The sequence below is a fragment of the Colobus angolensis genome, unplaced genomic scaffold (assembly GCF_000951035.1).
Source record: "Colobus angolensis palliatus isolate OR3802 unplaced genomic scaffold, Cang.pa_1.0 Scaffold6, whole genome shotgun sequence".
NCBI lineage: Eukaryota > Metazoa > Chordata > Mammalia > Primates > Cercopithecidae > Colobus > Colobus angolensis.
The window spans coordinates 23,787,189-23,811,228 of NW_012119598.1; the positions used below are offsets into that span (position 1 = coordinate 23,787,189).

Consider the following 24,040-nt stretch of genomic DNA (forward strand, 5'->3'; position numbering starts at 1 on the left):
CATTTTAGCTCTGTGCCTGGCAAAGAGTTGGTGTTTAATACACTATTGACTTGATGTGGGTTAGTTTTAATCATCATTACTTTCTTTTGAGAAATAAAGAGATACTAGATAAGTAACCACGACGAATCCAACCGAGCATCCTAAAGTAGTTTAGCTACAGGGAGCATATAGCATATCAGTAAATATTTCATTGAACTTGAAAGCAGGGTGCTTCATAGATGTTTGAATCAAACCAAATCAAGAGATTGAACTGTTTGCATAAAGCCACCCAGTTAACTGGTGACAGATTTAAAAGCAAAACCAAACAAAAACACCAGGACTTTATTCCATTTCTGGTCCAGTTACTTTACTTTTACATCTAAATGCTCCATTTACAAGTGAAGTCACCTAGTAAAGTTTGTAGGATAGAGAAACCGATAGCGTGTACTATTTTTTAAAATGCTTGTTAGGGTTCCTTCAAAAAGAGAATCACAACTCATTGCTTTTCTTTTCTGGCAATCAGATATTTATTTAATAACTCAGAGCCAGGTTGAGATGAAAGCAATTTAGTGCTGTCTTTAGAATGGTCACAGCAGCATAATCTTTATTTCATAAGAAAAAAAGACTTGATTGGGCAAACAATTTATATTATATGTGCCTGCATACTGTAAGATAGCGAATGCACCTGTGCGTTGAAGGCTGTTTCACCGTAACACCTACCCATTGTGCTTTCACATTTTGGCCAGTTTCAGCTTTAGCACTGAATGGAAAGCCCTGGGGTCTCAGTGTGCTTTCCATTAGAATCCAATTCATCTTTGTTTCCCTCCTTCAGCCATCTGGTTACTACTGTGAGTAAATGGGAATTGGGATGCTTTATCAAAGCACAAAATGATGAAATCCCAAGCACCTCAAATGGTTCCTAGCTTTTCTACTTAGAAATCACAAGCAATCCACTTCCTCTTTTTGCCCCTTTTCTCATAGTCATGCCACATGTTATCTTACCAGACTTTCTTTGACTTTCTATCTTGCAAAAATAGGATAGAGGTAATTTCTTAAACACTTCTCATACTCAAATAATAACAGAGATGTTTCACTTAATTCTATGTAGGTAGCTTCAATGCACATATCCGTGTAAGATGTACACATTTATTCCTTTTTATTGAGTTTTATGCTGCATGCAGTACTAACTGATTCTGCCACTCACTGTGTACATCTTTTTAAATAAATAATTTTATTTCTTTACCACTTAATTTGCTTATCTGCAATGTGGAGATAGTAAGTCTGAATTATTTCAGTGGTAACCTGGGAAAATAAATTAGTTTGGATAGAATTTTGAGTTTTCCTGCTGAAAGATTTTGTGATTGATACTGCTTTTATTTTCATCAATAGAATGCTGAAAGTAATACGAAAAAAAAAAAAAAATTAAGTGAACAAGGTCCGAGCCTCATGTTCACCTCTTCAAGCATAATTCTGTTTCATCAAACTTGCCTCACATTCACTTCTGTATGTGATTGGACCCACAGAAAGCAGAGACTACACAAACTCATTACAATCAAATGGGACTTGAATTCTCTTGTCTAATGTCATAATAAGCAATTATGAGCATCTTCTCAGCATTCAAATCGGGTAATGGTGAAGCCCTAGAGAGGCATTAGATGCTGGCAGACTCTGGCTGATGGAATGTGCATATGCTCAATGGTTCCCTAAAGGCAGAATGGGGAGCTAGATGCCAGGGCAGATTGCCCTCAGTATTTAGGATAGACACTACCTTCAATTATGACTTGTGTTTTATAATTGGGGCGGTTATAATAATATGTGTGTTCATTCTGGAGAACTCATTGTGGCAACAGAACGAACAGCATTTTCTATTTCCCATTTTCATTGGAGAATAGCAAATGAATTTCTTCTTTCAACTTCACATTTTCCCGAAGAAGTCTGGGAAAATATTGGTTGCTACTATATGTTATTATTTCATTTGAAGTTAAATCTCCTTTTGTCGACTCTGGGAAAGGTAGCAGATTTTGTATTATCGGTAGAACACTTTGCAGTGATAATTAGATAAATAAACACTCACCACCCTAAGGAAGTAGTGCCTCTTAATTATTAGAAATTTTCCCTCCAAACAAATTAGTTACTAAATTGGAGTACTCTCTTCTGCTGAGCCTTTGCAGTAAAATATGATGTCCTCTGTCTTTTTTTCACAAAACCAGATGACTGTTAAGGGATATTACTGCTTGTAACTATATGATTCAGTAAAATAATTATCAAGTGACATTTATACGTATTGTAAAACTCTTTACATTAGAGATCTTTAGAAGAAAGTACCTTTCATACGTATCAGCCCAGACGGTACAAGAAACATAGAATGTTGGACCAAGTTAAAGAGCTCCGAAAAAATATCAGTATTTTTTTTTTATTTTAAGTGAAGAAAACCACAGAGAAATAGGGATATTCTGCAGAAATTATTGACATTATTTTTATATATGCATAATTTTCACCTTTTTTAGTTAAAAAACTATTTAAAAGCATATAATACACATTGAAAAGTAAACTCTTATAGATACACTAAATGTGTAGACCAAGCCCTAAAGCTTCAATACTTAAAGATGTTCCATCTATTATGTGGTCCATTTCTCCACTGGCAAAATCAATGTAGTTATTTCATTAGTCTCAACAACCAAATTACTCTGATGCCTGGTTGGTCTGATCCATGATGGATCAGATTCCAGCATCAGTTATTGGAATGGTCCACATTCTGATGTGGCTATCCCATGCAGATGTTGTCAAAGTACCCTGTGAACCAAAGCTCAGTGGCATCTCAAATAGATTCCCTTTGATGCATACAAATCAGAAATCCTTGCTGACTCTTCAGATCATCAAGGTAAGCTATTTTAAGAATGCTTTACCTAGCAATGACTATTTTCTCATTTTGTATATTATCTTACTCAGATATTATAGTCTCTCTAGGTTTACAAAGGCAGTTGCCAATAAAAGGACTAGCAACTATTTTTACATTTCCTGCCTTTATAACATCAGATGTAGGAAATTTACTAGCATGTGGACAGAGAAATGAATAAAAATATATGAGCAGTCCCAAACACATTACATTGAAATTATTTTTGAATTACAAAAAAAGAGAAGGTTTGCTTTAGTTTCAAATTAGCACAGAATTCATGGTAACATTTATTTATGGAATTAGGCTTAAGAATTGGTTGTAAGGATTACAAATAAACTAATCAACAACAAACAATCAAGTAATGACGGGAGGTTGGACACAGTTAAAGAGTTGTCTGGAGCTCAGAGGGCCCTGCTTCACACATCAGCTTTCATAGTCTGATTCCCTCTGTAATGACTCCGGCCCTCTGTTTCCATCTGATATCGAACGCTAGTAACGCTGAGAAAGAAGCAGAAAACAATGCTCCCAAGTGCAAGAAAGAGTGAGTTTTTTCATGCTTTTAACAATGTGACCTTAGGTATTGATTTATAGCCTGCCGCAGCACCCCAGAGCAAAAGGGAACGTTGATAATTAAGTCAGTATCTGCACTTTCTAAAATAGTGCTGACTTGCCACAAAGAGAGCCTCTTTATTTTTCCTCTGTCTCCCAGTGAATGCAGATGCAGACACTGACCTCTGACCTTTCTCCAAATTCTCTAGCTGCAGCTGTTATTTTTCTTTCTTGGGACCTTTAGCTGCTGATAGACCGGTAAGATTTCTTAAATTGTGTGTGCAACTTTCTTTTAAGCAAACATGAAACAATTTATACCTCAAGATTTAGTTATAAAATGTATCTTTACTGAGCTGAGAATGAAGGTAAATATTTTTACTTGGGCACCTATTAGAGATTTGCCAGATAAGTACCTATGCCCATTGATCATATTCAGAATGCACAGACATTTTTTGGAAGAATTTTATATTTAAACAGAACTTTCCATTGTAAAACTCCCAAGATTGTAAAGTGTATTGAGTCAGAAATATCTTTGTATTCCATTAGCATCATTACTGAAATAGGGCCACAAAAAGTAACAGCAATAAAACCAAATACCTTAAGGTATACAATATGCAAATTATATGCTAATATATGGTAATCTGAGTACCATGTTCAGGGGTCATAAAAAATACTAAATACTGCTAATTAAAGGTAGGTACATTACTGTGTTTTATACTTCACAGCAATATGAGAGAGGTAGACTATTATGATAATCATAGCATTGCTTGCTTTGGGGAGTACATCCAACATTTTAACACTATTTCTTTTTCTGGTGTGTTTGTCCATTTCACTGAATAGAATCAATTTTTCTGTTCTCCACCCTAGGTCTTAGATTCATGAAGTTAGTGAAAAACTAAGTAACAAATTAAGTCCTTAGCCTCAAGGCAAAAAACAAATACTTTTCTCCCTAGAAACTTTGGAAGTGTGGTACCCACCTAACACTCCTCTGAAAATAAGTGCGCCCGACTGGGGTGATGGGGTTCAGAAGTCAGCCACACTGAAAATCTGGGTAACAGGAGCCAAGAATTCTCATTATACTTGGGAAATGCAAATAACTATTTCTTCCAGAAATGCACTTCAGTATCGAGGATTTTTTCTTATAGTGTACTCAACAGAATATAATTTTCTCTTTAATTCTAAAAAAAAAATCCTAAGGGAATGAAAACAAAAGCAACAACATTCATAAAAGGACATAAAGTAAACGTGAAATATACCTGCCTAAAAAATTCTGATTTTCCTTATTTAACTAAATAATTTATGTGTGTATATTCAATATGCTAACAGGACATTAGCTCCCTATAAAATGCTTTTGCCCCATTATACTAAATACATACTTTATCAGTAGATATTTACCTGAAAATTACCCAAATTAGGTGAAAAATCCACCTGAAGTCAATTTACCAACTTACTCTTAAAATATATGTTGTAGTTTCCCACGGCTGCTGCAACACATTACCACAAACTTAGTAGCTTCAAATAACACAGATTTCTTGTCTCAGACATCACTTTGGAGGTCAGAAGTTCAGCACAGGTCTCACTGGCAAAACTCAAGTTGTCGGCAGGGCTTCAGTCCTTTCTAGAGGCCGTAGAGGATAATTCATGCTCTTGTCTTTTCCAGCTTCTAGTATCCATCTGTATTCCTGGGCTTGTGGCCCCTTCCTCTGTCTTCGAAGACAGCAAGAGCCGAGTGAATTCCTCTTAGGGACTCTGACCTTCTCTTCTGCCTCTCTCTTTCACTTCTAAGGAACATAGTGATTACATTGTCTCCCCTAGATAATTTGAGATAATCTCCCTATTCTTAAAAATCAGGTGATTAGCAACCTTCATTCTATCTGCAATTCCCATGTGCCATGTGGTACAACATATTCACTTGTTGCGGGGATTAGGATATGGAAATTTTTGGAGGTAGGGGAAAGTGCATTATTCTGCCTGCTCCCCTGGCATATGTGTATCAGGTGTGGATATAATCAAGCCATGTCCTACCTTCAATGATTTCATAGCCTATCTCAGGAAATGGACATGCAAAAAATTCCTGTCATACAGTTTAATAAGTAGTAATAATAGAAGCATCTACATGGTCCACTGGTAAAAGAAGAAGTGCCAAATTTAACTTTGCTGACTCGTAGACAATTTAAAAGGAAACCAGAGAATTTACTGAAATTTTGAAGAATGATAAAATTTCTGCAAAGATGTCTGGTGGATGGAGATTCAAGGAAAAGATAAAATTACAGGGTACAGGACAGTAGTATGAGGAGCCCAGAGGTTGGAAAGTTGAGCAGAAGCAAGGATTGATAGTTCATTGGTTTTTATATTGTGTTTGATAAGAAACCATGTATGGTTTTTAAACAGCATAGGTATCATATGCAATATGTGTGTTAGGAAGTTTATATTACACTGACAATGTAGAGGGGAATTTATAGAGAAACTTATCTGGAATTGGACACCTTACCAAGGAGATGATTGCAATCCTCCAAGAAAAAAAGAGTGGTACTGACCTAAACTGAGTCAGTGGCAGTGAGGATGGATGGGGAGAGATGGATTTGAGAGCAATGGAAGGATTTGCTGAGTGATTGGATATGGAACCTCAATGGGAAAATGAATCAAGGATCCCTTCTGGTTCCTGCCTGGGGTAACTAGTTAGATCGAAATAGCATTAACCAGGATAAGAGTTACAAGAGGATAAGTAGTGATGGAGAAAAAGAAAATTATTTCATCCTGGATATAATGACTTCAAGTGCTTGTGGGAGGATGTTGAGAATCCATCTTTACAACAATGAAAGTGAAGAGATCTGGGCTATTTTGTTGATTTTAAGCTTAGAGAAAACCCCCCAAATTGTAATCTTAGTCCAGTTGAATGAAGAGGTTCTTTGGGAATGGGATGACATGTACAGAAGGAGTCCATGAACAAGAATGGGAAAGGAGATATGGCACAGAGCACCATGAATAATGTCATGAGGGAGAAAGCCCAGGAATGCACAAAAATGTTAAGGATAACTAAAGCACTTTGTATTGTATATTTAGAACAAAGAGAAGGTAGGTGAAGGCAGACTCTATATAATATTTTGAAATGACACTGAGAAAGCGAAATTTGCGGTGGTTTTTCTTCTTTCTACAAGAGAATGATCCTCAAATTAAAAATGGGTATAACAAACATGGTAAAGAGGAAATTGGATCCAACGAGATCCAAAGAGAGAGATACTTAAATAACATCTGTTTGTTTTCAATGTGTTCCTGTCTTTAGACTGAGATTAGGGAGTCCAGGATACCAAAAAAATTTCCAGATGTTATCACAAGCGTCACTACTCATAATCTCTGAGTAGTTATTGTATTAGGCCATTATTGCATTGCTACAAAGAAACACCTGAGACTGGATAATTTATGAAGAAAATAGGCTTAATCGGCTCATGGTTCTGCAGGCTGTGCAGGAAGTATAGTGACATCTGTTTCTGGGGAGTCTTCAGGAAGCTTCCAATCATGGCAGAAGGCAAAGGGGGAGCAGGCTCTCATGTGGCAAAAGCAGGAACGAGAGAGAGAGAGAACAAGGTGCCACACAGTTTTAAACAGCCAGATCTCATGAGAAGTCACTCACTATGGCAAAGACAGCATCAAGGGGATGATGCTTAAGCATTCATGAGAAATCCACCCCTATGATCCAATTACCTACCACCAGGCCCCACCTCCAATACTGGGGATTACAATTCAACATGAGATTTGTGTGGGGACACATATTCAAACTATATCAGTTATGAATGGGTGAAGTGCCAGAAGACTGGTGTCTACATGGTAAGGATGCAATCATCAGGAGGTTACAGGTTGGTAATCGTCTGCTTGACTCCTGACAAATTCTAGAATGGATTACTCAATTTTTAGTGTTAAGAAGATAGTCACAAGAAGGAGTTAACAAAAACACATTAGTAGGAATTCATTTCATTTATATTTTCATTTTTCAGGGAACAAAAGTTTAGAGAAAGCTAACAAATTGGAACAGGAACAAAATGAAATAAATATTTCAGTTTTGAAATAATAGACCCAAATCAACATGTTGAAATATACAGGGCCAAATGTAAAATTTTATGCTTAGGTTTAAAAGAATCAAATCAACTACACCAGTTGGAAGATATTGAGGATCCAGCATTATAACAGTTAAACGTTCTAGGCTATTTAGTTAATTGTAAGTTTCAAGAGGACATCTCAAATTGTAACCTAGTATAGACATGTATCACCTCAAAGAAGAAAGATAACATCTGTAGCTCTCCTGGCAAAAGTCCCATTTTAAGGATTGAGTGGTCTTTTTTTGTACTGTATTTTAAGGGGGCACAAACTAAAACAAAGGAAACTCTCAGTATATGGAAATCATGTAAAATGATTAGAAGTTGAAGGAGCTAATTATAATGTTTAGGCCAAAAGAGACATATTATGTCTTTGAATATTTGAAGACATAATACGGGATTGGGCTTCTAATTATCTTTAGCTCTAGAAACTGAAATTACTACAATGAGGTTGTAGGAGAGAAAAAATATCATTTGCTCTACCCATCCTAGGTTCATGGCTGAGATCCCTATAATAATAATAATTTATATATATGTTATATATATTGATATATGTAATACGATATATGTATCAAGAGAGATTAACAAGAAAAAGCAGACAGATTTATTTACCATAATATTTACACGTCATGGGAACCTTCATAAGGAAATGAAGACCCAAAGAAACAGTTAAACCTGAGTATATTTTACAGCAGGTTTGATGGAGAGTAGAGAGTGGTGGAGAAATATGATAGGGTAAAGAGTATGGTTTAATAGTAACATAGTGGGAGAAGCTTGGAGAGGCCCATGCATTCAGATTCTTCTGTGTCATCCATTCATCTTCAGAGATCAGATATCAGACTATGGTCCTTTGCTCGGGATATAGGGAAGACATCTCTCACACAAGGTCTTATGAACTCCTTCAGGGCAAGAGCAGAAAATCCTTCCTAGGTTTTATGACCCAGATCAGGGAAGAAGGATAGGAGGTCAGAGAGTCCATCTGCTTCTGCCATTTTTCAGTATGTCACGGTGCCACATTTTGGCATAGTGTATCCTGAACTCCATTATGGTATAGTTAAACACAACATTAAAATAACTTTAAAAAATAGATCTTCTAATGAAATTAATCAGCTGCCTGATGAGAAATATGGTTCTCAATAGCAATCCTCAAATACAAACTAAGTGACACCTTGTTAGGGATATTGAAAAGGAAGTGCCAACATCAGGTAGGAGTTTGAAATACATCTGTTTTTCCTAAATTTTAAACTGTGAATATCCCTTTTAATTAAAAAAAAAAACAAAAACAAAAACAAAAAAACGGGCATAGTAGCTCACGCCTGTAATCCCAGCACTTGGGGAGTTCGAAACCAGCCTGGCCAACATGGTGATACCCCATCTCTACTAAAAATGCAAAAATTAACTGGGTGTGGTGGCAACCATCTGTAATCCCAGCTACTCGGGAGGCTGAGGAAGGAGAATTGCTTGAACCCAGGAGATGGAGGTTGCAGTGAGCCGAAATTGTGCTATTGCACTCCAGCCTGGGCAACAGAAGCAAGACTCCGTCTTAAAAACAAACAAACACCACCCAAGTCTCTGTATATGACTACTTCTAGTATCCATTACATAAGAAAATATATAGAGCAATAGTAAAAAAAAATTTTATTTGGGTGCAGAACTATTATCATATAAATATGTATTGAATTGACTCAAATGTATCTTTATACTTTTACGAAAATAGAATTCTCAAGACATATTTATTCCTCAGAAAATATCTGCCGTTTCTTTGAATTCATGACTCTCTGAAATAATTTTGTATTCTCAAATGCTCCCAGGGTCCACAATGAAAACTGAACAAGATAATAAATTTCTGATTCACTAAGCCTGCATAGGGCCTGAGAATCTGCATTTGAACAGGCTCCAAGGTGGCTGATGCTGGAGATTTGCTTCATATTTTGAGTGGCCATCAAGTATCTTCCAGGTTTAAAGTCTGTTTTGTTGTGTCTTATTTTTATCCAAACCTAAAGATGATACTGTTTCCATTGATAATTTATAGCCTAGTGCATCCTGGCCTACTTCGAATCCTGACTATACCATCTACTAAAGCTCTGTGATGTTGAAAACATCCCCTAAAATTTCTGGTTGCTTCATGAGATGGATATACAAGAATTAAATGAAATACTGTGCTGAGAGTAATACCTGACATACAACATTCATTCAAAAGTTATGGCTATTGATAATTTCAATGGCAACGTATATAAAGGTGGTGATGAGAAATTAAATGGAATGAGAATACAGACATTTTCTCCCACAAAGCAATGTGTTTCCTGAGAAATTGCACATTAAAAATAATACAGTTTAGGGAAAGAGACCACTCCAATTAACCCTTGTAATGAAAGCACTAAAAAACAAACAACAAAAAAGATGATTATGATGTTATGATGACGCATACCTGGAGAGTTAATTTAGATGGCCCAGGCAGACAGCTCAGCATTGTTAAAAGCTGCCTCAGTGGATATTTAAAATCAGCAAAAGTGAATACAGTCAAAATATTCACAATCCTTTAATTAGAGCAGCATTGGTGGATGTGGAGAGGTCTGCAATAGTAAGGCTTCCCTTAAGATGGGCAAAAGAGTGAGCAACATGAGATACCTGGAGTTCCGAGCCCTACAGTGCTGGCCTGGGCTCTTACATTCCTTCCAACATAATTGAAGAGACAGCTGAACGGAAGCTTTGTGTTTCCTCCTGAAGATGGTAATTCTACTCTTGCTATTTTGCACCTCTCCTTGCCTCGGAGTGAGGAGGCCAGGAATCAAAATCAAATATAAACCCACCTGACTCCTGCCTTTCACCAACATCATTCCCCATGACATTGTCATACTAATTACTAATTTTAGTTTCCAACACTTGCACTGCAGCAGAACAGAATGTCCTGGGTTTTGTAGTCTATGTCTTATCTGGAAGGCACTGAGAAGGAATATTTCCTCTAACCTTCTTGGATTCTCTTATATCCAGATGAATAGAAGACAGTCTAGGTTACGGTGGTGGAGAAAACCTTTGCAAACTCTTGAGGAATAAAAGCAAAGGGGCAAAATAACCAGAAGCAGAAGGTGTTGGTTAAATATCTCCCTCACATCCTCCATCTTATGGCGCTCTCCTCATAGGGGAAGACTGAACTCAGTTATGAAGCATTTTCTCCTAGTTTAAACCTGTTCCTAAGTCACCTCTCCTCATCCCACGGTACAACTTCTGTAGACGATAGCAACGTTAACTGGGCAAGCAAGCATCTTCAAAGAGAGCTGAGAGGATCAGGTGCAACTTTTTGGTTGGCAACCTCGTTCCTTTGGGAAGAAGTGGATAAAAAAATTCAAAGAGAGGCTGCAGTTCTTGGCCTGGTATCTGGGCTAACTGTAAGCTTTACAGCTTTGCCTTGATGTGTGTTTAAGCAGCAGCAGCCTGCAGTCTGGCACAAGGAGGATTTTTCCTCCTCTTGTTTTATTATAAATAGTTTTCAAAAGCTCCTGTGGAACACAGACTGTGGCTTTGATCCAGCCAACTTCTTCAGTACTGACATTCCCATGGAAAACCCCAGCTCGGACCAGCTTCAGCCACTTTTAAAATTCTCATTTAAATTCAGATTCCCCCTAATCTTAACAGGCAAGAGGTAGATGAAGAGAAAGAAAGCGAGATGCCTCTCATGTGTCCACACAGCCCTCAGATCAAACAGATGCATCTAGGCAGCAGGGAGAGTGTAGAGATCCCAGAAGAAAATAGCAAAATACTTGATGTGGGCCTTGTACCTCCTAGACCAGGGCTTCTGACTGACACTTGGTTCACATCAAGTTGCAATGTATTTATGAAAGCTCCCTTTAAGATCTCTGAATGTTTTATGCCATATTTTTGGTTAAAATAGAAATAAAAGGCTTGATGTGGTGTGCAGTGTTTACAGAAAGAAGCAGCAGTTGCTTGGGTTCATTTTATGGGCATTCCTAAAAGTATACTGGTAGATTTTGCTTTTTCCACCTCTATTCCCACAGCCTCCTCCAAGTTTACAATCTAAGATCGTCCCTTGTTCTTGGTAATTTGAGGAATCTTACCAACCTAAAAGATGTAGGGAGATATTTGGAATTTATATGAACGGACAGAAGATTCACACTTTCTCAAGGATGTTGTGCAGGAGACATACGATCCCTTTTCTGCCCTTTTCTGCCTTTCCTCTCTTGCCCCAGGGAAGAAGGTCTGATCTCCCATTTGCCTTCTTTGGTATACAACTTGGTTACTTCTGGTTTTACATTGAACCCTCCACCACCCACCCCAGCCCCTAACACACCCCACTCTGAATTTGGTAATTTTTGATCACTCTGTATCTGCAGTAGAAGATTTCTTAGCTAACCACTTGAGTAGAGTGACCTTGACTTATTCTGTGAACTCAGTGGACTCAGCTCCAGAATTTCCTCTAGTCTAGGCTCACTGGTCTTTCCACCATGGCTGGGACTGACTTTCATCTACCTTCTAGCTACTTCCTGCTTTGCTTTTGGAGAAAGAATATGGGATAGACTTTCTTGGTCAAAAATCCAATTTCTCCAGGAGAAAAGTTGACAAAGCACAAACTAACAATAAGTAGATTTTATCACCGATCTTTGAGATACATCAGGAACACATTATGGTTTTCTAAGTTGCAGCTCATTTCATCCAAAATTCATAACTAAGAAAATATATATCATCCAGTGATCTGGGAAAGGATGATTCTACAACCTATTTTTTTCTGAAATTATTCTTTCCTTTCTGCTTCCATTCCCTCTGCCTTAGATAAGGACCTTATTCTTAATTACGAATAACCTCTTAATTATTCCCTTTACTGTCATTAGAAAATGATGTCAAAAATGTCACAATAGGAGACTGATAAGGCCTCTCTTGCTCCACTGTTTAAAATATTTCACTGCCTATCCAGCACTTACATCAGTGTTTCCTAAGGGACAGGGAACCAGAGAGAAACTTCAACAAGTTAATAAATGGCAAAATATGATTTAGAAAACTTGGGTAGTGAAATCCCCTCCTGGAGGCTTCAAATGCATTCATTTGGAGCAATAATGGCCTGAATAAACCAGTTCAATCCAGAATTCTCTTAATGTATTTAATTACGGAATTTCTTTTTCAAGTTTTGCCTATTCAATATCTATAGTACTAGTTTCCACAGAGACGCTTTGGGTAACGCTTTCTAGAATAAAAGTCAAGCTGCTTAACTGATAGCACGGGGCACATTGCGACGGGTTATTTTCAGTCTCCTTATTAGCCTGGCTGGCTTTCCACCCCTTGATGCCTTTCTCTATTATCTTCTACCTGAACAAGGCACACACCACAGTGTTGTTGTCCTCTGTGCCTTTGCAGTTGCCCATTCCTTTGCCTAGAGTCATTTTCCTCCCGTTGCTTGCCTGGTAAACTGTTTTCCCCCATCTTTTCAAACCCAGAAGAGATGCCTCTCCCCAAGGAGGAGTCTTCACTGACTCTTGTCGAATAAAGGGAATCACTCCCTTCATCATTCTACACTATGCTTTGTTCACCTCATTTGCATTTTGGTTGCACTCATCATACTGGTTTGAAATTGTGTTTGTGGGTCTAATGGGTTTCAAAATTTATGAGAGATTTCATGGAAGGAATCTGTGTAATGAGTCTCGGGTTATGCATGGAACAAGGTAGGAGGTTAAATCCTGTTTGTAGAACAGGCAAATGGTCACATTTCATATGGTAGCAACATCATCTGGATTCTGAACTTCTGTTGGTGAAGATATCTTAGGTTAGATAACACACATACATCAAGAAAAAGGCAAAAATGTTATCATAGGAAAATGAGATGTATGAGGTATGTGTATGTATATACATATAAATACATATCTACACATATCTGTATCTACGTCTATACATAATACATACATATATAGTTTCAGTGTATAAAAAGGACACACAAATGCACACACACACACACAAGCTTATGCTTATTCCCTCACAAAAATAATTTTCCCCAGCCACGAGACACTGCTATTTAATTAAGGATTGTTAGGAAATACAGGAAGAGAAACTTTACCAAGGGCCCTGAAACACATAGGTGGTTATAGAAATAAAACTTTGGTATTTTTATTCTTTACACATAACCTTCGCTTCTATGGTCTCATCCAAACAACAGACCTGCAGCATCCTACACAGACTTCTATTTATCTACTTGGGCTGAGCTGACCCCACTGGAAATCGAACATTGCTGCAGATATTGATCCAGGCACACGGACACTGGCAAGGCTCCCTTTGTGTGAAATTTACAGAAGGGCCTGCTAGAGAGGAGGGAATTCTAAGTACAGAAGCAGTCACGAGTCTGCTGCTTCCCTCATAGGTCTGATAGAAAGAAATCTGCGATCACTTCTATCTGGGCAAGGGACTAGCACCACTGTGGTGTCTCACCGTGTATTGTGCTGAGCATGGCTTGGCTGGCCTGTTCACCCCTCTCATTCCTCTAGCTCCTCCATCTTGCTCTGACTCTTAATGTAATGTGACCAGTTAGTCATGACCTTCACGTGCTGCACTGGTGCCCTGTTCTCCCTCTGCTCTGTCTCTCTGGCCTTAGGCTGTAGTGAACTCACTAAGCACGAGACTCCCCTTTAAAACGTCTAACTGAAAGGAGTGTTGTTTGCTTTCTGGCCCTCAAACACCAAGGCACTGTTGTGCTCCTTAAAATTGTAAATTATGTCTGTTTAAGAAAATGTCAGCGTTTTTTAAAACAGAATAACAGTGCTGGAAAAGACTTGGCTGTGCAATTTGTTACCAAAGTTTCATGCAAGAAAAATGATGCATTCATCATTATGAGCACAGTCAAGGGTTCTAATGACTTGGGCACAATGCCTCTTCAGTTCTTTTAAGGAAAATGATGAACTTTTTTCTTTCTCCTCAGCAAGTTATCCGAGTAATGTAAAAGCTCATAAACTAAGATTCAGGGAGACACTGTCAATGAGGCACTATACTTAACAACAATTAAAATGTAAGACACATCTTGTATAATTAAATTGATTTTTTTTTCTGCCAGAAACAAGACCTTTTCGGGTAATGATTGCTTTGGTTGTCTAAAATTGTATGTATTGGGGCAGCGGTGGAGGAGATCTGTTGTTACATTTATACATCACTTCATGTGTCTTCAAAATCCAATTCCTAAATAGGCCAATAGGATGATTTTTGAGTACGGAAGGGTAAATAGTAGCTATGGATGATCAGTACAATCGATGTTGTCACTGCAGTTGGAAACATATTATTTAGCTACTTAGAATTTCAGTTCTGCAAGTGGACTCACAGGTTTAGAAAGGCAAGGGTGAAAGTGTCAGCAAATGGGGCCAGGCCTCTGATTTTGACGCGTTCTCTGGGAACCAAAGTTGGGACCTGGGGAAAGGTCTTAACTTACCCACGCATTCTCCAGCGTCACACAAGCATGACGTTGTCACACTTTTAGTGTGTCTGAAATACGTTAAGGTCTCTAAACAAAATGCCTCACTTTTTATATTAAAAATTGCCTTTTAAGGATAAGTGTAACACCACACCCTCAAAAACCACAGTGTCTTTTTGACCTCTGGGTAATTGTATTAAACTGGAATATTTACCTGAATTTTCCTTACTTGGCCTCCATTCATGTTAAGCAGCTGTTGGAATGAATACAAAGGGACTTGCCTGACTTTCTAGTAATAACCTTCATTTTTTTTCCTGGTGGTTCGAACACATTATTTAGTGGATTGAGTTTTACCTTTTCCTGCAGTGGGAGTAGCTGCTTTTCTGTTAAATATTAGTGGGTTTTATTAAGAGATATTAAGAGAAACCTTTGCCATATGGCAATTTCAAAGAAAGAAGGAAGAAAAAAAGAGAGCTATGTTTGCTTTTATTTTTACCTGATGTTTGAAAAGCTAGACGTAACCCAGAGGAGAGTAGGCCAGGGTTTTTTGTCAGTGGGTGGAACGTATTTGCTGTGAAATGTGATGGAATGTTTACTGAGCTATTTTCTTCAAAAATCAAAATGTTCCTGCTCTCATATCCAGTTTACACAGCAGTAGCCTTTTTAAAAATGTTGCCTCCATGATGGGCAGGCAGGCTTCGTATTGCTCTCTTTGGAGGTAATGGCCCAAGGTTGTGCCTGGCTACACTCACACTGTTGGGCAAAAGCACAGACAGATACGCTCCATTTCCAAGCATGTGGGAACTGAGTTCCATCTCTTTCTGGTATTTACTAAAGACATATCTAATGGATAGGAGGAAATCTAATCCTGACAGAATATTTTCTTGCTATCTAGGTTAACATGTGTGTTTCTGTGCCTGACTCTCAACCTTGGGCCTGTACCTTTGCAATCACATGGCCCTGGATGAATGAGGAAGGGTGGCATATAAATAGAAACTGGACCAGCGAGACCACCAAGGAATGGTGAGCACTCAAGCAAGGTCCTCATTCTCTTTGAGTCTCCAGATTCTGTTAGATGAAAGCAAATTAAGACAGTTATTTATTTGTAATAATTCTATGCATACAGAAAGAGATGGAATTTAATATAATAAAATCATAACAGTGGTGATGTTAATGGAGTGGGATTTTAGGAGAATCTGGTCTTCCATGTCTCTGGATTTTCTGTAATTTTCCCTAAACACACACATGCATACATACACACAAGTGACAACAGCAACATTAAAAGGCTTTTGGGCAGGTCTTCACAATGAATAATTCATATTATTTACCTTCATATGCACCAATAGTCTTCAGTCAAAAACTAAAATATATACAAAGTATATATACTCTATCATACTCCTTCATGGATTGTTTTGAAATTAAATGATTGAGCAAAAGTGCTTAATATTATAGCTTATTTTATAGGTATTGTTATTTTGGAAATTATATTACCATTATTATATTGCTATCCTAAGAATCTAGTTTATCACAAACATACATATATACATATATAATTTTTACATATTTATCATGTATCTCTCTCTATGGATATATATCTCTATGTATATATATCTATGGAGTTATATATATATATATATATATATATATATATACAGTAATTTGAACATTATTTGGGGTATTACATTTTTATTCATTTGGTGAGGGAATGTTAGTTAAAACTTTATTTTGGAAATGTGAAGATGAACTGTTTTGGAGGCTAGTTTTAAAAATTAAAAACAGTGTTTTTTTAAACAACAACAACAAAAGACCAGATCTTTATGTTGTCTTAGTTGCTACTGTAGTTTTAAAACTTCCATGTTTTCCAATTCTGCAATTTTCTCTCTTTTCTCTCTTTGAAATTCACTTTAGATGTCTGAGTGCTTTTTTAAATTTTTTTTTATTTTTTTGACAGAATCTTGCTCTGTTGCCCAGGTTGGAGTGCAGTGGTGCAATCTTGGCTCCCTGCAACCTCCGCCTATTGGCTTCAAGTGATTCTCCTGCCTCAGCCTCCTGACTTTTTTTTTCCCCAGTGGATCCTGCATTAGAAAACCACCAACTTATTGTAACTTTTAGTTAATTATAAAAAGATAACTTTGTCACTGTTCTATCTTATAAAACAATGAAACCAAGTATAAAGTATTATAAGTAAATTGCTTTTCTGGGATTTCTCTTTTCAGAATTGACTGTGGCTCCATCGTTTGTTGTAATTAATTAAGCCATGTTCATTTGGACTTTTGATCAAATTAGCTAAATATATTTATTTTATTCTATATTTGACCTAAAGTTTGTTAGTAATAGCATCATCTAGATAAAAGAGATAGTAATAAAAACTGGTAAAAATACTAAGTGGGAAAGTGCACTGTTGTAGCTTATCAGTGTTAGAGCTTGAAAATACCTAAAAAACTGAACGCAGACAGAAAGAAAAACCAAGAGCGCTAAATCCAGAGGGTTGCACACAAGCAATATAAATTACCAGAAAAAACACTGGGTCAAGCTGAGGGAGCATGAATTCCTATGCCTGCTTTGGAATTCCTATGTGGATTTAGGTGAGCTGCCCCTAAGCCTCAGTGGCCTTAATTCTTAAATAGAAGGGCCAAAACAGTTCTGTAGGAAGTACCAATAGAAGGGAGTGTATGTCCTGTGCACACTTAATTTTTGAACTATAGAAGCTCTATTTTTGTATGTTTTATATATTCCTGCCTTGTGTACAGTTCAGTTTGGAGTGAGGTAAGTGTTCTGTTTAAAAACTATTAATGTATACATATTTCTCTCTAAGTAATCACTGAGACAGGCTTGCCTCCTCTAATACATGATTTAGGATACTCATCGTGTAGAGAAATCCTCATATCTGGAACAATGTGGAGAATAAGTGTATGAATAGTGAAAATGATCCATTTAGTCAAATATGCATTGGTATCTACTACATGATAGAAAACTGAGGTCATAAAACAGCAAATCTTAAAAGGAAGTTCTAGATTGGAATTAGGAAACCTAGAATTCAGTTGGGTCTAACCACACTAGCCTTGTCACCTCAACAAGTCAAATTTCTAGAGTTAGCTTATTATCTGATTTTCTGAACATACACCTTGTCAAATGTTGCTTTGGTTTCTAAGTGCCCACCTAACCATTCCCTCTTATAGCACCCCAAATATACTAAAACTTCCTTCTTTTTTTTTTTTTTTTTTCTGAGCCAGAGTCTCGCTTTCTTGCCCAGGCTGGAATGCAGTGGCATGATTAGGACTCACTGTCACCTTGAATCCTGGGCTCAAGCGATCCTCCCACCTTGGCCTCCCAAAGTGCTGGATTTTCAGGTGTATGCCACTAAGCCCGGCCTCAGACTTACTTCTTATAATGTAACTCTGACTATACTAATTCGATTTAATTACTCTATGATTTTAGACTTTAGTTTTCTAAAAAGTCCTTTCCAGAAAACTTTTTACTCCTAACTTGTGTTTGTTGTGTCTATCATTAAAGTATTATTGCTTTACTCCTAACTTGGGAAGCTCTCAGCTCCTCTAAAACACAACTTTGGGGCCGGGCACGGTGGCTCACGCCTGTAATCCCAGCACTTTGGGAGGCCGAGGCGGGAGGATCACGATGTCAGGAGATCGAGACCATCCTGGCTAACTCGGTGAAACCCCGTCTCTACGAAAAATACAAAAAAAAATTAGCTGGGCGTGGTGGCGGCTGCCTGTAGTCCCAGCTACTCGGGAGGCTGAGGCAGGGGAATGGCGTGAACCCGGGAGGCGGAGCTTGCAGTGAGCCGAGATCGCGCCACTGCACTCCAGCCTGGGTGACAGAGCGAGACTATGTCTCAAAAAAATAAAAAACAAAAACAAAAAACACCACAACTTTGGGAAGGAAATGCTTGCATCCACTTCCATCTACTTTTCCATGAATTACTTGAACAAGTATTTGTCCATGGCAGGAGGGATTGAGCATGGCGGGATGGATTTGCAGAGTGTCTATTAATAACAGTGATGAAGGGACGAAGAGGGGAAAAGAGACTGACAAGTAATGATCACAAAAAAAGAAAAAAGAAATTTCCGAGTAGAGATACAACACATGTTTCCCGACCTTCACAGAGGAATTTAAGTTTATGTCATTATAAAGCTCTGAAGATATTTCAATGATTATGATGGATAAAATGGAGCTCTTAAATGATCATACAGGTATGTAGCAGTTCGTAGTTAACGTTAACGGAGTATTATAGAGTATTATAAAAGTTAAAACCTGAGGTCATCTTTGCTAGATGATTTCTATGTCAATGAAAACTCAGATGTATAAACCAAAAAGATTGCATCATCCTTCTCAAATTCTTGTATTTATAAAAACTTGTGCTAAAATTTCTTTATCGCCAAGGTTTCTATCCTAATAAAAGAAGAATAACTCACACTAGAAAGATACCTATGCCAGTCAGTGGGCAGGAATACACTATGCAATTTCAGGTCTCTAAGACGACGAATCAAAATAAATTCCTCCAATTAAGGCAGACAATTGCACGAGGATCTGACCTGGCCAGTGGTCCTATCCACTCCCTTTTCGGTAGGTTTTTGTTTGTTCATTCTAAATATAAGTGACCAGTTCTTACAAGTTTATATTCAAATAAGGGTTCAGAAGTAAATAAATGCATCTATTCATTCAGTCAAGTAAAGTAATCCAATTTTCCTAGTGTGTGCACATGTGTTAGTGGTTTCCTAATATATATATATATTTCTTTTTTAGAAATACATGTGCTGTGGCTTCAAGGGTGGAAAATTTTACACACTTACATAAGTGAGGAGGTTTACTTGTAACCCTTTTGCATGTATTTTGGAGAAAATCTCTTTAAGAAAATAAATATTGCTTTAGCACCTAGAAATACATATAAAATACTGTGTTTACATCTCTCTCTTCCAGACCCTCCAAACAGTAGTATCAGGTCATTGGTTCTTTTGGTGCCTCGTTTTGGCACTGTGTTTATTCTAAAACATATTCTAGAAAACACCAAGTGGGTATGCCAGTTATGACCTTCCAAATACATTCCACTTCTCAGCATGCTAGAATATATTTAAAACAGATTATATTTTCCTTCTGTGTTTCAGTTTTCACAGTTAATAAGACAGGCATTTCCATGGCTGACTTGCTGTTTTCATGGATAGCAAATATTCTGATTAGTATTCCAGATGCCAAGTTTACCAAATTTTATTCAGAATAGAAAACGCCGTAGAAATTAAAGGTTTTGCCTCTTACTGTTTAAAGTTAAAACATCAAAATAATAATATATAGCTAATATTCATGATTGTTCTGGTAACTGGTGTTTCTAATGAAATATCCCTTGAACCAGTGTGTCTTGAAAAATACTCATGTGATGTAGAAGCTGCTGAGTTCAGAAAATACCTCCTAGCACTAATCTTATATTTAAAACTGTTAAATAAAATCTTACTTTGGATCCGAGAGATGACAAGGAGATTTGGAACAATGACTCTCCTGTTGTTTCAGTCTTTATGACCTAAACTTCTTTGCCATCCTATCATATACAACTAACCTTTTAATACCCTCTCCAAGTGGGAAATAGTTGCAGGTAATGTTGTGGAAGGTTTTCCAATTATTCTTGGGAAACTAACATGATGAGTTGAAGGTAATGTTGCTGGTAAGTTTTTCCAATTATTCTTGGGAAATTAACATGATGAATTGAGTTTCGGTGCAAGATCTACCGTAACTTCCTAACCTCTTTTTTTCACAGGGAAAATAGACCCAGTGTTTCAAAAAAGAAAAGGATGCTTGGGCATTTTTTCCCCTCATTTTGATTCATCATATGTTTTATGATGTTATGATATTAAACATGGTGTTGTAATAAATAGGATCAATAAAAGTCAGTAAGTGATTGGATGGGAAGTGGAGGAAAATGTAGATGTCATGTGGCAGTGAGGATGGAAATAGATATGTCCAAGAGGGATGATAATGCAACTTGTGGGTCACATGAATTTGTCATAATTTCCAAAGATCGGCCAAAAACTATAAAAATGATCCTTTTGAATTTTAAATATTGTATTCTTCATAAAATGTGGGATAATTTCACTGTTACATGGGCTGACAGGTTTATTTATTAAGCCTAAAAGTTTTATTCTTAATTAGTTTAATGATAACATTTTGGGTTGAATGCACTCTAAACTTTATTTTGAAAGCACCTGCAACTAGAGGAATAACCTGAAATTACATAGATAATATAATGGGTGTGTAAATTGAGCTATTTTTCAGATCTGATGAATTTTTCTTGCTCTATTGAGAATTTTCCAGAAAGAAATACGTTTCAGTCAGTCTGGCACACAATATAGCTAGTACCATGTTCCTGTTTCATACTTGAGGTCAGTTTGATAGAGGATGTGAGAATGCATAGCTGATTGGCCAGCTCTACTGCCACCCAGTTAATGCTTCACAATGGGTGCTGGGTTTAAGCAATCTTCCTGGGTATCGTTCTGCCTGGATCCTTATCTCAGGCAGATTTATAGTTGGAAGACTCTAAAACTTCTTGAGAATTATTTATTCTTGACCTCTGGTGGCTATAATTTCAGTTTAAATCCAGAGCAAAGAATCAGCATGGTGCTATCTTCTTTCTCTAGAAGTTTAATAAATTGAAGAGAAAGTAAATTGCCATTAGCAAGGAAATTCACAGTTTTTTTAAAAAAATGCATGTCTGTTAGGATCCAGTGGCCCAATATGCCTTCAAAAAGTAAGAATTCTCTTCTTAAAGGCAGAAGCAGGTTCATGACCTAAGAATCTGCCTTCTTATACTACATTAAAGAGAAGAAAGAAAAGAAGGAAGGAAAAAGGAAAGAATTTTATCAGGTCAAGAATTTCCTTCTTCTCTCCTTCCTTCTATTTAATGTAGTATAAGAAGACAGATTCTTAGGAAAGACAAAAAGAAAAACTGAAAGAAGGAAGAAAAGAATGAAGACAAAAGAAAGAAATAAAGAGAGAGTAATTAAGAATAAGCTACTTTTTGAAAGTTATCAAATAAGTTAATTATAAAAGCAAAATAAATGTCCAGATGTAGTCACATTTACATAAATTAGCATTAAGTTCTTTGTCAGTCATTTGTTAGTTGTCATTCATTCATTCTTCCAGGCTTGTGCTAAGAGCTGGAAGAATTATAGAAGAGACTCTTACTGTATAAGGCAATGGTTTAAAACCATGGGAGAAACCCTACCCTTGAATACTTGACTGTCAGCAAAGTGACCTCCACAAAGTGCCATCCAGTTTCCATTCCCCTTCCAGCTTCTTTGATGTTTCCAGGAACTCATAGAGTATGCCTTCTGCATTTAATATTTATAAATTGGTTAAATGTCTCAGACTTTGGTCTAAGCCATATAACATAGGGCAAAGAATGAAAGAGGTTAGTCAGATCAGAGAGAAAAGCAAAGAGAGAAAGGGTCTCAACAGAGCTGTAGTTATTTTCTGTAACCAACTGGCCCTCGAAAACAACTGACATCCTTAGTCAGATGCTAAGCATGTGATGTGGAATGGCCATGGCTGGCACCCTTCACAGAGGATCGTGCGTCTCCACTGTGCAGGTGTTTCTGCTCCTGGAGGCCTGCCAACCAGCAACCTGATTCTCTGAAGGGATCACACACAGTTGCTTCTTAGTTAAAACGGGACACTTAAGCAAACACAGGACCCACTGTTGTTAAATTTAGTTGCTCTTATTACCTTTCATTCTCTAGTTGTAAATGAGAGAAGCAGATGCTGGCAATGCAGGCTTTACAATTCTTGTTTTTCTACTCATTTAAATTGGCACCCACAGCTTCTACACAGAGACTACACAGCTCTGAAATGACACATGAAATGGAAAAAAATGGGAACAATTGTTGCCCTGAATGCCCAGGTCATAGAAATTACAGACGCAGATTCACACAACAAATGGTGCTATGTCTCCATTTAGTTTTAGCAAAGATTTAAGCTGACTGTAGTTGGTTGTACCAATAAGCAGAGAATTGAGTCAAAAGAGAATAGGGACTTAGGTCTGTCCACTTCTTTGACTTGACACCATCTCATATGAATCATCTGAAGTCCTGCCCTTTCTTCCTATACCGTCTACCACTTTCTGCTTCCCTATCACATTTCTTCCTGATTTTTGCTTTCCTTTTTTGCTATGTGCCCTCTCTAAATATTCAACACTTTATTTTCATGCACTCTTCTCTTCTATTTTATTTTTGCTCAAAAGTCCCTTACCCAGGGTACCTTCTCAGGAAGCATATTAAAGGGAGGCAGAATAAGAATGGGGTCATAGGGTTTAAGTATTTATTAAAAATAGAGACATATTCAAGAAGCAAAGCCACCAAATGACCCCTCTCTGTAGGCGCCAGTCCCTGTATTCTAAAGAAACAAAAGCTATGCTGTGTCACTAAAGATATGACTATCAACCAATTGTCTGCTGGAAGTACTTAGGATAGGTCACTTTGCTAAGCAATGTAGGCTTGTCTGTGAATACCCATAAAACTGGATGGGGCTACTTCCCAGCTGTCTATCTCTCACTCCAGCCCTGTCTCTCTCAGTCAAAGAAGGAGATCAAATACAAGAGTAGAAGTTGTATTGGGAGTATAACAATGAAATTTATTTTAAATAAAGCAAGATATAAATTCATACTGCATTTTAAGGGTTCTACTTCTCAGCAATCTTGCTATTCAGATGTATAAATGAGGCTGAGCAGGCTTCCCTTTCTTTGTGGATTGTTACTTGATCTTTGAGAATTTATGGGGTTTCCAGGAAAAGTATAAGACTTGACATCATGATACTGGCCTTACTGTTTCAGCTGAGGCATCTCCCAATTGCATGAACTATCTACGTTACTTTGCTTCTCTAAGCCTCAGGTTTTATTTCTATTTTTCTTTTTCATAGTGACAAAATTGGAATAAATTCCTTTTGATAATTGAGTGAGTCAAATGAAATGAAATGTGTTGAAGACCTTTTACAATTAAGTAATTGTGAATAGAGAAGACTATCATCTATCTATTCTATGGTAGTAGCCATTACTACAATTTCGATGGCTAACCTGTAAGAAATTCTTTTAACTTCTTTAGAAATCACCATATTGGCATATACCCAAATATT

The 24,040-nt window shown here is 37.3% G+C and overlaps 1 long non-coding RNA gene across 1 annotated transcript in view; it reads right to left on the reverse strand.

Annotated features, from left to right (window-relative positions):
• The window catches only part of LOC105526700, a 65,133-nt gene extending 42,792 nt beyond the window's left edge, over positions 1 to 22,341 (reverse strand). The window contains exon 1 of the long non-coding RNA XR_001004130.1: positions 22,140 to 22,341. This is a non-coding gene — a long non-coding RNA (uncharacterized LOC105526700). The remainder of the gene's footprint in view (positions 1 to 22,139) is intronic.
• Positions 22,342 to 24,040: the final 1,699 nt, after the last annotated feature.